We start from the raw sequence: 12,237 nt of genomic DNA, 5'->3' as shown, positions 1-12,237 counted from the left end.
AAATTGTGAGGGGAATATAACATGTAATTAAGTTGGCGGTTCACAAGGAATCTCAGACATCAAACTGTTTTTAATTGAACATAAATAGTACACCCAAATATACAAATGTACAAATAAACATAGCAAGGTAGAACTGAATGTCAATGAAACAACCAGGGATGAGGAAGCAACGGACATCAGGACATTTGTTCTGTATGTAATGAGAAGTTAATAGTGTTACAGGTTTGTGAGAAATTTACAGTGCGAGACAAAAAAAGAAATTAAAAGGAAGTAATTAAATCAATAGATAGACAAATAAGAAATTAAAACGAAAAAAAAAAAAAAAAATTGCAAGGGGAATGTAACATGTAATCAAGTTGTTTTTTTTTTTTTGTTTTTTTTTTTTTTACCAAAAAAAAAAGGAACCTCGGACATGGGTAACTATATTTTTTAGTTTTTGGATTTTTCCATAAGTTTTAAGGATTTTTTTTTTTTTTTTTTTATATTTCAAAATCGTTTATGAAGACATTAAAATTTGGGGAGCATTTTTGCATTCTGTTCTTGTGAATGAAGAACTTGGCCAGGCCTAAAAGAACATTGACACAGAGTTCATCTGTTATGTTGCTTATAAGTAAACAGAATGTTATATCATCTTTTGAGAAGGAAACTGGTGACGATGGAATGAGAAGGAGAAAAAATATATGGTCAGTGGTTTCAATGTTGTCTTCACAAAATGTACAAATATTATCTTCAAAATTAAAGCGTACCCTCGATAATTCCTTAGATGGGTAGATGTCAGTCATAATTTTGAAGTGGGTCTCTTTTGCCTTGGGGGTATGGGTAGAGTCAGATACATGGTTCGCAGCGTGGCAATCGATTCCTCATCAAATTTATTTAAAATATCCTTTTTTTTTTTTTTGACGTCCAGGGAATAAGTTTCCTGTGAAACATTTCCTAATAAAGGAGTTGCCGCGCTTTCTGTCCACAATTGAGATTCCCTGGAGTGATAGTCGGGGTAACTGTGGTTGTACGGTTCGGTGCGTCATTATATTTTTGGTCAGGAATACAAATTGTCGAGGCAGTGCGTTTCGTAACTTTAGCAACTCTAATATGGGAGGCTTGAATCTGTGTGTAGTACAGAACTGCTCATTGTCCAGAGGACTGCCAGTGTCATCCATCAAGTCAATTATCGACCATATACCTTTCTCAAAGCATTCCTTGTAAAACAGAGGTTTGTTGCCATGCAGTACATATCGATTGTTCCAAACTATTATACTGTGTGGTGAGAAATTGTGTACGTATATCATTTTCCAGTATAATAATATTTGTTTATGGAACTCTGAACATTTGACAGGAATCTTGTTGATATCCAAGTCAGAGATAAGCAGAAGACTCAGGCCGCCGACTTTGTTGAATAAGTAGTTTGGAGTACAATACCAGAAAGAACGATGAGGTTTGATCCAGGATTTCAACCAGTTCACCTTCAATGTCCCATTCAAGCAGTCCGACTCTATCACTTTCAGCCCTCCTTCACTTGTTTCTTTCACCATATGTGATTTTTCTTAGATGGTGTGGTCTGTTCCTCCAGATAAAGTTGAAATTGATTTGGTTAACAGATTTTACGAGTTGATTTGGAGCAGCATTGGAATACGCTGGGTATATACATCTGGATAAACACATCCATTTTAGTCAAATATATCCGGCCTAATATTGATAAATCTCTCTGGAGCCATATATTAGAATTAAGCTTTACTTTGATTCAGTTTAGATTCAATGTTCCTGGATTGATTTAACGTTTGGTCCTTGGATAGGAAAATGCTCAAGTATTTTATTTCTGATTTCATAGAAACATCGCTGATTTCCTTTAGTGGCGAGTCATGCAGCGCAAGAAGTTTGCATTTCTTTAAGTTTAATGACAATCCTGAAGCCTTGGAGAATGTTTTGGTTTTTTTCAGCACTTATTGGGACTTGATGTTCATTTTTCAAAACTAAGGTTGTGTCATCTGCCAGCAGGCTAATAACAATTTCTGTCCCCAACATTACTTCTGTCCCACACGTATACACACACACACACACACACACACACACACACACACCTTAATTCCACTCTTTTATATACGCATGTCTGGAGTTCCGGGAGCTCGTTCTCAACGTTCTGGGGATAATCATAGCTGTGCTGATAGCATTGGCCGAAACGTATCCACAACCAAACCGACATTAGCTCATCCACTCATTCACATATGTGTGTGCCCGGAGGTCCGGGAGCTCCAGTCATAAGTCCGGGTGATCTATGTCCGGAGAAGGCTCACATTAGCCGCTCTAAGGGGTCCTGCTGCCCCCCAGCTTCCCGGCCTTTGAGAAGAGACACATAACTCCGCTCTTCCGCTTCTCCGCTATGGGCCCTGGTACTCCCGATCCTCCGAACTCAGGTGAATTGCGTGACGTGCTTCTGCTCTCCTATAAGCCCCTACACACTTCGAACACGGCTGTTATCACCCTGTTACTGCATTTCAATGACACCCATTTGCTTTCGATCTCAGTGTCTGCCTCCGTACGGAAAAAGCGGGATGGGTGGGGGGGCATAAGCGCATTCGTGGTGTAAGTAATCAGAAGTTAATAGTGTTAACGGTTTGCGAGAAATTTTTAATGCTAGACAAAAAAAGAAAATTAAAAGGATATAATTAAATAAATAGATAGAAAAATAAAATTAAAAACGAAAAAAAAAAATTGTGAGGGGAATATAACATGTAATTAAGTTGGCGGTTCACAAGGAATCTCAGACATCAAACTGTTTTTAATTGAACATAAATAGTACACCCAAATATACAGATGTACAAATAAACATAGCAAGGTAGAACTGAATGTCAATGAAACAACCAGGGATGAGGAAGCAACGGACATCAGGACATTTGTTCTGTATGTAATGAGAAGTTAATAGTGTTACAGGTTTGTGAGAAATTTACAGTGCGAGACAAAAAAAGAAATTAAAAGGAAGTAATTAAATCAATAGATAGACAAATAAGAAATTAAAACGAAAAAAAAAAAAAAAAAAATTGCAAGGGGAATGTAACATGTAATCAAGTTGTTTTTTTTTTTTTGTTTTTTTTTTTTTACCAAAAAAAAAAGGAACCTCGGACATGGGTAACTATATTTTTTAGTTTTTGGATTTTTCCATAAGTTTTAAGGATTTTTTTTTTTTTTTTTTATATTTCAAAATCGTTTATGAAGACATTAAAATTTGGGGAGCATTTTTGCATTCTGTTCTTGTGAATGAAGAACTTGGCCAGGCCTAAAAGAACATTGACACAGAGTTCATCTGTTATGTTGCTTATAAGTAAACAGAATGTTATATCATCTTTTGAGAAGGAAACTGGTGACGATGGAATGAGAAGGAGAAAAAATATATGGTCAGTGGTTTCAATGTTGTCTTCACAAAATGTACAAATATTATCTTCAAAATTAAAGCGTACCCTCGATAATTCCTTAGATGGGTAGATGTCAGTCATAATTTTGAAGTGGGTCTCTTTTGCCTTGGGGGTATGGGTAGAGTCAGATACATGGTTCGCAGCGTGGCAATCGATTCCTCATCAAATTTATTTAAAATATCCTTTCTTTTTTTTTTTGACGTCCAGGGAATAAGTTTCCTGTGAAACATTTCCTAATAAAGGAGTTGCCGCGCTTTCTGTCCACAATTGAGATTCCCTGGAGTGATAGTCGGGGTAACTGTGGTTGTACGGTTCGGTGCGTCATTATATTTTTGGTCAGGAATACAAATTGTCGAGGCAGTGCGTTTCGTAACTTTAGCAACTCTAATATGGGAGGCTTGAATCTGTGTGTAGTACAGAACTGCTCATTGTCCAGAGGACTGCCAGTGTCATCCATCAAGTCAATTATCGACCATATACCTTTCTCAAAGCATTCCTTGTAAAACAGAGGTTTGTTGCCATGCAGTACATATCGATTGTTCCAAACTATTATACTGTGTGGTGAGAAATTGTGTACGTATATCATTTTCCAGTATAATAATATTTGTTTATGGAACTCTGAACATTTGACAGGAATCTTGTTGATATCCAAGTCAGAGATAAGCAGAAGACTCAGGCCGCCGACTTTGTTGAATAAGTAGTTTGGAGTACAATACCAGAAAGAACGATGAGGTTTGATCCAGGATTTCAACCAGTTCACCTTCAATGTCCCATTCAAGCAGTCCGACTCTATCACTTTCAGCCCTCCTTCACTTGTTTCTTTCACCATATGTGATTTTTCTTAGATGGTGTGGTCTGTTCCTCCAGATAAAGTTGAAATTGATTTGGTTAACAGATTTTACGAGTTGATTTGGAGCAGCATTGGAATACGCTGGGTATATACATCTGGATAAACACATCCATTTTAGTCAAATATATCCGGCCTAATATTGATAAATCTCTCTGGAGCCATATATTAGAATTAAGCTTTACTTTGATTCAGTTTAGATTCAATGTTCCTGGATTGATTTAACGTTTGGTCCTTGGATAGGAAAATGCTCAAGTATTTTATTTCTGATTTCATGGAAACATCGCTGATTTCCTTTAGTGGCGAGTCATGCAGCGCAAGAAGTTTGCATTTCTTTAAGTTTAATGACAATCCTGAAGCCTTGGAGAATGTTTTGGTTGTTTTCAGCACTTATTGGGACTTGATGTTCATTTTTCAAAACTAAGGTTGTGTCATCTGCCAGCAGGCTAATAACAATTTCTGTCCCCAACATTACTTCTGTCCCACACGTATACACACACACACACACACACACACACACACACACACACACACCTTAATTCCACTCTTTTATATACGCATGTCTGGAGTTCCGGGAGCTCGTTCTCAACGTTCTGGGGATAATCATAGCTGTGCTGATAGCATTGGCCGAAACGTATCCACAACCAAACCGACATTAGCTCATCCACTCATTCACATATGTGTGCGCCCGGAGGTCCGGGAGCTCCAGTCATAAGTCCGGGTGATCTATGTCCGGAGAAGGCTCACATTAGCCGCTCTAAGGGGTCCTGCTGCCCCCCAGCTTCCCGGCCTTTGAGAAGAGACACATAACTCCGCTCTTCCGCTTCTCCGCTATGGGCCCTGGTACTCCCGATCCTCCGAACTCAGGTGAATTGCGTGACGTGCTTCTGCTCTCCTATAAGCCCCTACACACTTCGAACACGGCTGTTATCACCCTGTTACTGCATTTCAATGACACCCATTTGCTTTCGATCTCAGTGTCTGCCTCCGTACGGAAAAAGCGGGATGGGTGGGGGGGCATAAGCGCATTCGTGGTGTAAGTAATCAGAAGTTAATAGTGTTAACGGTTTGCGAGAAATTTTTAATGCTAGACAAAAAAAGAAAATTAAAAGGATATAATTAAATAAATAGATAGAAAAATAAAATTAAAAACGAAAAAAAAAAATTGTGAGGGGAATATAACATGTAATTAAGTTGGCGGTTCACAAGGAATCTCAGACATCAAACTGTTTTTAATTGAACATAAATAGTACACCCAAATATACAGATGTACAAATAAACATAGCAAGGTAGAACTGAATGTCAATGAAACAACCAGGGATGAGGAAGCAACGGACATCAGGACATTTGTTCTGTATGTAATGAGAAGTTAATAGTGTTACAGGTTTGTGAGAAATTTACAGTGCGAGACAAAAAAAGAAATTAAAAGGAAGTAATTAAATCAATAGATAGACAAATAAGAAATTAAAACGAAAAAAAAAAAAAAAAAATTGCAAGGGGAATGTAACATGTAATCAAGTTGTTTTTTTTTTTTTGTTTTTTTTTTTTACCAAAAAAAAAAGGAACCTCGGACATGGGTAACTATATTTTTTAGTTTTTGGATTTTTCCATAAGTTTTAAGGATTTTTTTTTTTTTTTTTTATATTTCAAAATCGTTTATGAAGACATTAAAATTTGGGGAGCATTTTTGCATTCTGTTCTTGTGAATGAAGAACTTGGCCAGGCCTAAAAGAACATTGACACAGAGTTCATCTGTTATGTTGCTTATAAGTAAACAGAATGTTATATCATCTTTTGAGAAGGAAACTGGTGACGATGGAATGAGAAGGAGAAAAAATATATGGTCAGTGGTTTCAATGTTGTCTTCACAAAATGTACAAATATTATCTTCAAAATTAAAGCGTACCCTCGATAATTCCTTAGATGGGTAGATGTCAGTCATAATTTTGAAGTGGGTCTCTTTTGCCTTGGGGGTATGGGTAGAGTCAGATACATGGTTCGCAGCGTGGCAATCGATTCCTCATCAAATTTATTTAAAATATCCTTTTTTTTTTTTTTGACGTCCAGGGAATAAGTTTCCTGTGAAACATTTCCTAATAAAGGAGTTGCCGCGCTTTCTGTCCACAATTGAGATTCCCTGGAGTGATAGTCGGGGTAACTGTGGTTGTACGGTTCGGTGCGTCATTATATTTTTGGTCAGGAATACAAATTGTCGAGGCAGTGCGTTTCGTAACTTTAGCAACTCTAATATGGGAGGCTTGAATCTGTGTGTAGTACAGAACTGCTCATTGTCCAGAGGACTGCCAGTGTCATCCATCAAGTCAATTATCGACCATATACCTTTCTCAAAGCATTCCTTGTAAAACAGAGGTTTGTTGCCATGCAGTACATATCGATTGTTCCAAACTATTATACTGTGTGGTGAGAAATTGTGTACGTATATCATTTTCCAGTATAATAATATTTGTTTATGGAACTCTGAACATTTGACAGGAATCTTGTTGATATCCAAGTCAGAGATAAGCAGAAGACTCAGGCCGCCGACTTTGTTGAATAAGTAGTTTGGAGTACAATACCAGAAAGAACGATGAGGTTTGATCCAGGATTTCAACCAGTTCACCTTCAATGTCCCATTCAAGCAGTCCGACTCTATCACTTTCAGCCCTCCTTCACTTGTTTCTTTCACCATATGTGATTTTTCTTAGATGGTGTGGTCTGTTCCTCCAGATAAAGTTGAAATTGATTTGGTTAACAGATTTTACGAGTTGATTTGGAGCAGCATTGGAATACGCTGGGTATATACATCTGGATAAACACATCCATTTTAGTCAAATATATCCGGCCTAATATTGATAAATCTCTCTGGAGCCATATATTAGAATTAAGCTTTACTTTGATTCAGTTTAGATTCAATGTTCCTGGATTGATTTAACGTTTGGTCCTTGGATAGGAAAATGCTCAAGTATTTTATTTCTGATTTCATGGAAACATCGCTGATTTCCTTTAGTGGCGAGTCATGCAGCGCAAGAAGTTTGCATTTCTTTAAGTTTAATGACAATCCTGAAGCCTTGGAGAATGTTTTGGTTGTTTTCAGCACTTATTGGGACTTGATGTTCATTTTTCAAAACTAAGGTTGTGTCATCTGCCAGCAGGCTAATAACAATTTCTGTCCCCAACATTACTTCTGTCCCACACGTATACACACACACACACACACACACACACACACACACACACACACCTTAATTCCACTCTTTTATATACGCATGTCTGGAGTTCCGGGAGCTCGTTCTCAACGTTCTGGGGATAATCATAGCTGTGCTGATAGCATTGGCCGAAACGTATCCACAACCAAACCAACATTAGCTCATCCACTCATTCACATATGTGTGTGCCCAGAGGTCCGGGAGCTCCAGTCATAAGTCCGGGTGATCTATGTCCGGAGAAGACTCACATTAGCCGGTATAAGGGGTCCTGCTGCCCCCCAGTTTCCCCGCCTTTGAGAAGAGACACATAACTCCGCTCTTCCGCTTCTCCGCTATGGGCCCTGGTACTCCCGATCCTCCGAACTCAGGTGAATTGCGTGACGTGCTTCTGCTCTCCTATAAGCCCCTACACACTTCGAACACGGCTGTTATCACCCTGTTACTGCATTTCAATGACACCCATTTGCTTTCGATCTCAGTGTCTGCCTCCGTACGGAAAAAGCGGGATGGGTGGGGGGGCATAAGCGCATTCGTGGTGTAAGTAATCAGAAGTTAATAGTGTTAACGGTTTGCGAGAAATTTTTAATTCTAGACAAAAAAAGAAAATTAGAAGGATATAATTAAATAAATAGATAGAAAAATAAAATTAAAAACGAAAAAAAAAAATTGTGAGGGGAATATAACATGTAATTAAGTTGGCGGTTCACAAGGAATCTCAGACATCAAACTGTTTTTAATTGAACATAAATAGTACACCCAAATATACAAATGTACAAATAAACATAGCAAGGTAGAACTGAATGTCAATGAAACAACCAGGGATGAGGAAGCAACGGACATCAGGACATTTGTTCTGTATGTAATGAGAAGTTAATAGTGTTACAGGTTTGTGAGAAATTTACAGTGCGAGACAAAAAAAGAAATTAAAAGGAAGTAATTAAATCAATAGATAGACAAATAAGAAATTAAAACGAAAAAAAAAAAAAAAAATTGCAAGGGGAATGTAACATGTAATCAAGTTGTTTTTTTTTTTTTGTTTTTTTTTTTTTACCAAAAAAAAAAGGAACCTCGGACATGGGTAACTATATTTTTTAGTTTTTGGATTTTTCCATAAGTTTTAAGGATTTTTTTTTTTTTTTTTTTATATTTCAAAATCGTTTATGAAGACATTAAAATTTGGGGAGCATTTTTGCATTCTGTTCTTGTGAATGAAGAACTTGGCCAGGCCTAAAAGAACATTGACACAGAGTTCATCTGTTATGTTGCTTATAAGTAAACAGAATGTTATATCATCTTTTGAGAAGGAAACTGGTGACGATGGAATGAGAAGGAGAAAAAATATATGGTCAGTGGTTTCAATGTTGTCTTCACAAAATGTACAAATATTATCTTCAAAATTAAAGCGTACCCTCGATAATTCCTTAGATGGGTAGATGTCAGTCATAATTTTGAAGTGGGTCTCTTTTGCCTTGGGGGTATGGGTAGAGTCAGATACATGGTTCGCAGCGTGGCAATCGATTCCTCATCAAATTTATTTAAAATATCCTTTTTTTTTTTTTTGACGTCCAGGGAATAAGTTTCCTGTGAAACATTTCCTAATAAAGGAGTTGCCGCGCTTTCTGTCCACAATTGAGATTCCCTGGAGTGATAGTCGGGGTAACTGTGGTTGTACGGTTCGGTGCGTCATTATATTTTTGGTCAGGAATACAAATTGTCGAGGCAGTGCGTTTCGTAACTTTAGCAACTCTAATATGGGAGGCTTGAATCTGTGTGTAGTACAGAACTGCTCATTGTCCAGAGGACTGCCAGTGTCATCCATCAAGTCAATTATCGACCATATACCTTTCTCAAAGCATTCCTTGTAAAACAGAGGTTTGTTGCCATGCAGTACATATCGATTGTTCCAAACTATTATACTGTGTGGTGAGAAATTGTGTACGTATATCATTTTCCAGTATAATAATATTTGTTTATGGAACTCTGAACATTTGACAGGAATCTTGTTGATATCCAAGTCAGAGATAAGCAGAAGACTCAGGCCGCCGACTTTGTTGAATAAGTAGTTTGGAGTACAATACCAGAAAGAACGATGAGGTTTGATCCAGGATTTCAACCAGTTCACCTTCAATGTCCCATTCAAGCAGTCCGACTCTATCACTTTCAGCCCTCCTTCACTTGTTTCTTTCACCATATGTGATTTTTCTTAGATGGTGTGGTCTGTTCCTCCAGATAAAGTTGAAATTGATTTGGTTAACAGATTTTACGAGTTGATTTGGAGCAGCATTGGAATACGCTGGGTATATACATCTGGATAAACACATCCATTTTAGTCAAATATATCCGGCCTAATATTGATAAATCTCTCTGGAGCCATATATTAGAATTAAGCTTTACTTTGATTCAGTTTAGATTCAATGTTCCTGGATTGATTTAACGTTTGGTCCTTGGATAGGAAAATGCTCAAGTATTTTATTTCTGATTTCATGGAAACATCGCTGATTTCCTTTAGTGGCGAGTCATGCAGCGCAAGAAGTTTGCATTTCTTTAAGTTTAATGACAATCCTGAAGCCTTGGAGAATGTTTTGGTTGTTTTCGGCACTTATTGGGACTTGATGTTCATTTTTCAAAACTAAGGTTGTGTCATCTGCCAGCAGGCTAATAACAATTTCAGTCCCCAGCACGTCTAACTTTTGGATATCGTTGCTCTTTTCAACATAAACGGCTAGCATTTCGGTAGCAATTATAAATAAATAGGGTGAGATGGGGCAACCTTGGGGGATTCCCACATCAACATGGAAGCTCGGAGTGGTGCCGCTTGGCAGGGTGACACAGCTATGAATATTCTCATAGAGCCCACGGATCACATTCCTGAATATTTAACCAAATCCAAAATGTTCGAGCGTTGCTATGATAAATGGATGTTCGACCGAGTCAAAGGCTTTAGAAAAGTCCAAGAAGGATATGCGGCCATTATCTTCAATGCGATACGCCTCTAAACCCATCGCTCGCCCCGACTCGGGGAATCCTAGAGCCTACTTGCACCCCCGCCCTAACTTAACTCCCTCACTCGTGGAGCTCCCTGAGCTCCACACATCCCGGAGCATCACGCCGACTCATTCACATTTGAATGATTGTCTTTATTTTATGTCCGCTAGATAGAGGCATCCGCACATGCGCATCAGTGGAGCTTCAGGCCGGCTGAGGCATGGACTGAAAATCATAAAGACATGTGTGATGAGCTAAAAGGAAGATAAGCATATTTTTATAATAAATGTAAGAAAGAGAGGGTAATGCAGCCTCAGGGCGGCACTGGCCCGTGTCTCTCCAAGCCTGCCTTTGGGGGGGGGGGGCACGGAGCAGTGTCTCCCTGTGCCGGTCCCAAGCCCGGATAAATGCAGAGGGTTGCGTCAGGAGGGGCATCCGGCGTAAAACGTTTGCCAAAACCAAACATGCGAGTCAACCATAACTATACCATACCGGATGGGTCGCGGACCGGGTTAACAACGACCGCCATTGGTACTGATGACCTACAGGGTACTAATGGAAATCGGGCTACTGTGGGTCGAAGAACAAGAAGAAGAAGAAGAGGAGGAGTGCGTGTTCGGAAGCAGAGAGAGAGGAGGAAAGGAAAGAGCCTGGGACTGAGAGTAGGGACTTTGAATATTGGGACTATGACAGGAAAAGGTAGAGAGTTGATGGACACGATGCAGAGAAGGAAGCTGGATATACTGTGTGTCCAGGAGACCAGGTGGAAGGGTAGTAAGGCTAGAAGCTTAGGAGCAGGCTTTAAGTTATACTATTATGGTGCTGACAAGAAGAGAAATGGAGTAGGAGTCATCTTGAAGGAGGAGTTTGTAAGGAACGTCCTAGAGGTGAAAAGAATGTCAGATAGACTTATGAGTCTGAAATTGGAAATTGAAGGTGTGATGCTCAGTGTTGTTAGTGGCTATGCGCCACAGGTGGGATGTGAACCTGAAGAGAAGGAGAAGTTCTGGAATGAGTTGGATGAAGTGATGCAGAATATTCCCAGAAATGAGAGTGGTAATTGGTGCAGACTTCAATGGACATGTTGGTGAAGGCAATAGAGGGGATGAAGAAGTGATGGGCAGATATGGTATCCAGGATAGGAATGCAGAGGGACAGATGGTGGTAGATTTTGCAAAAGGGATGGAAATGGGTGTAGTGAATACCTTTTTCCAGAAAAAACAGGAACATAGGGTAACTTATAAGAGCGGAGGTAGGAGCACGCAGGTAGACTACATCTTGTATAGACGAGGTAACCTGAAAGAGATCGGTGACTGCAAAGTAGTTGTAGGTGGGCGTGTAGCCAGACAGCATAGGATGGCGGTTTGTGCGACGACTCTGGTGACAAGGTAGATGACGAGGACAAAGGCAGAGCAGAGGACAAAGTGGTGGAAGCTGAAAAGGGAGGAGCGTTGCACGGTTTTCAGGGAGGAGTTGAGAAAGGGTCTGGGTGGTCAGGGTGAGCTGCCAGATGATTGGACAACAACAGCTAGTGTTATCAGGGAGACAGGTAGAAGAGTACTCGGTTTGTCATCTGGAAGGAAAGTTGATAAGGAGACTTGGTGGTGGAATGAGGAAGTGCAGGAGTATATACGGAGAAAGCGGTTAGCGAAGAAGAAGTGGGATACTGAGAGGACTGAAGAGAACAGAAAGCAGTTCAGGGAGATGCGGCGAAAGGTAAAGATGGCGGTAGCGAAGGCAAAACAAAGGGCGTATGATGACTTGTATGCTCAGTTGGATAGTAAGGAGGGTGAGA

Source organism: Fistularia commersonii, unplaced genomic scaffold, assembly GCF_037954325.1.
Source record: "Fistularia commersonii isolate RoL2024-O1a breed Wild unplaced genomic scaffold, RoL_Fcom_v1.0 HiC_scaffold_42, whole genome shotgun sequence".
In the NCBI taxonomy this organism is placed as follows: domain Eukaryota; kingdom Metazoa; phylum Chordata; class Actinopteri; order Syngnathiformes; family Fistulariidae; genus Fistularia; species Fistularia commersonii.
This window is presented reverse-complemented; position numbering follows the sequence as displayed.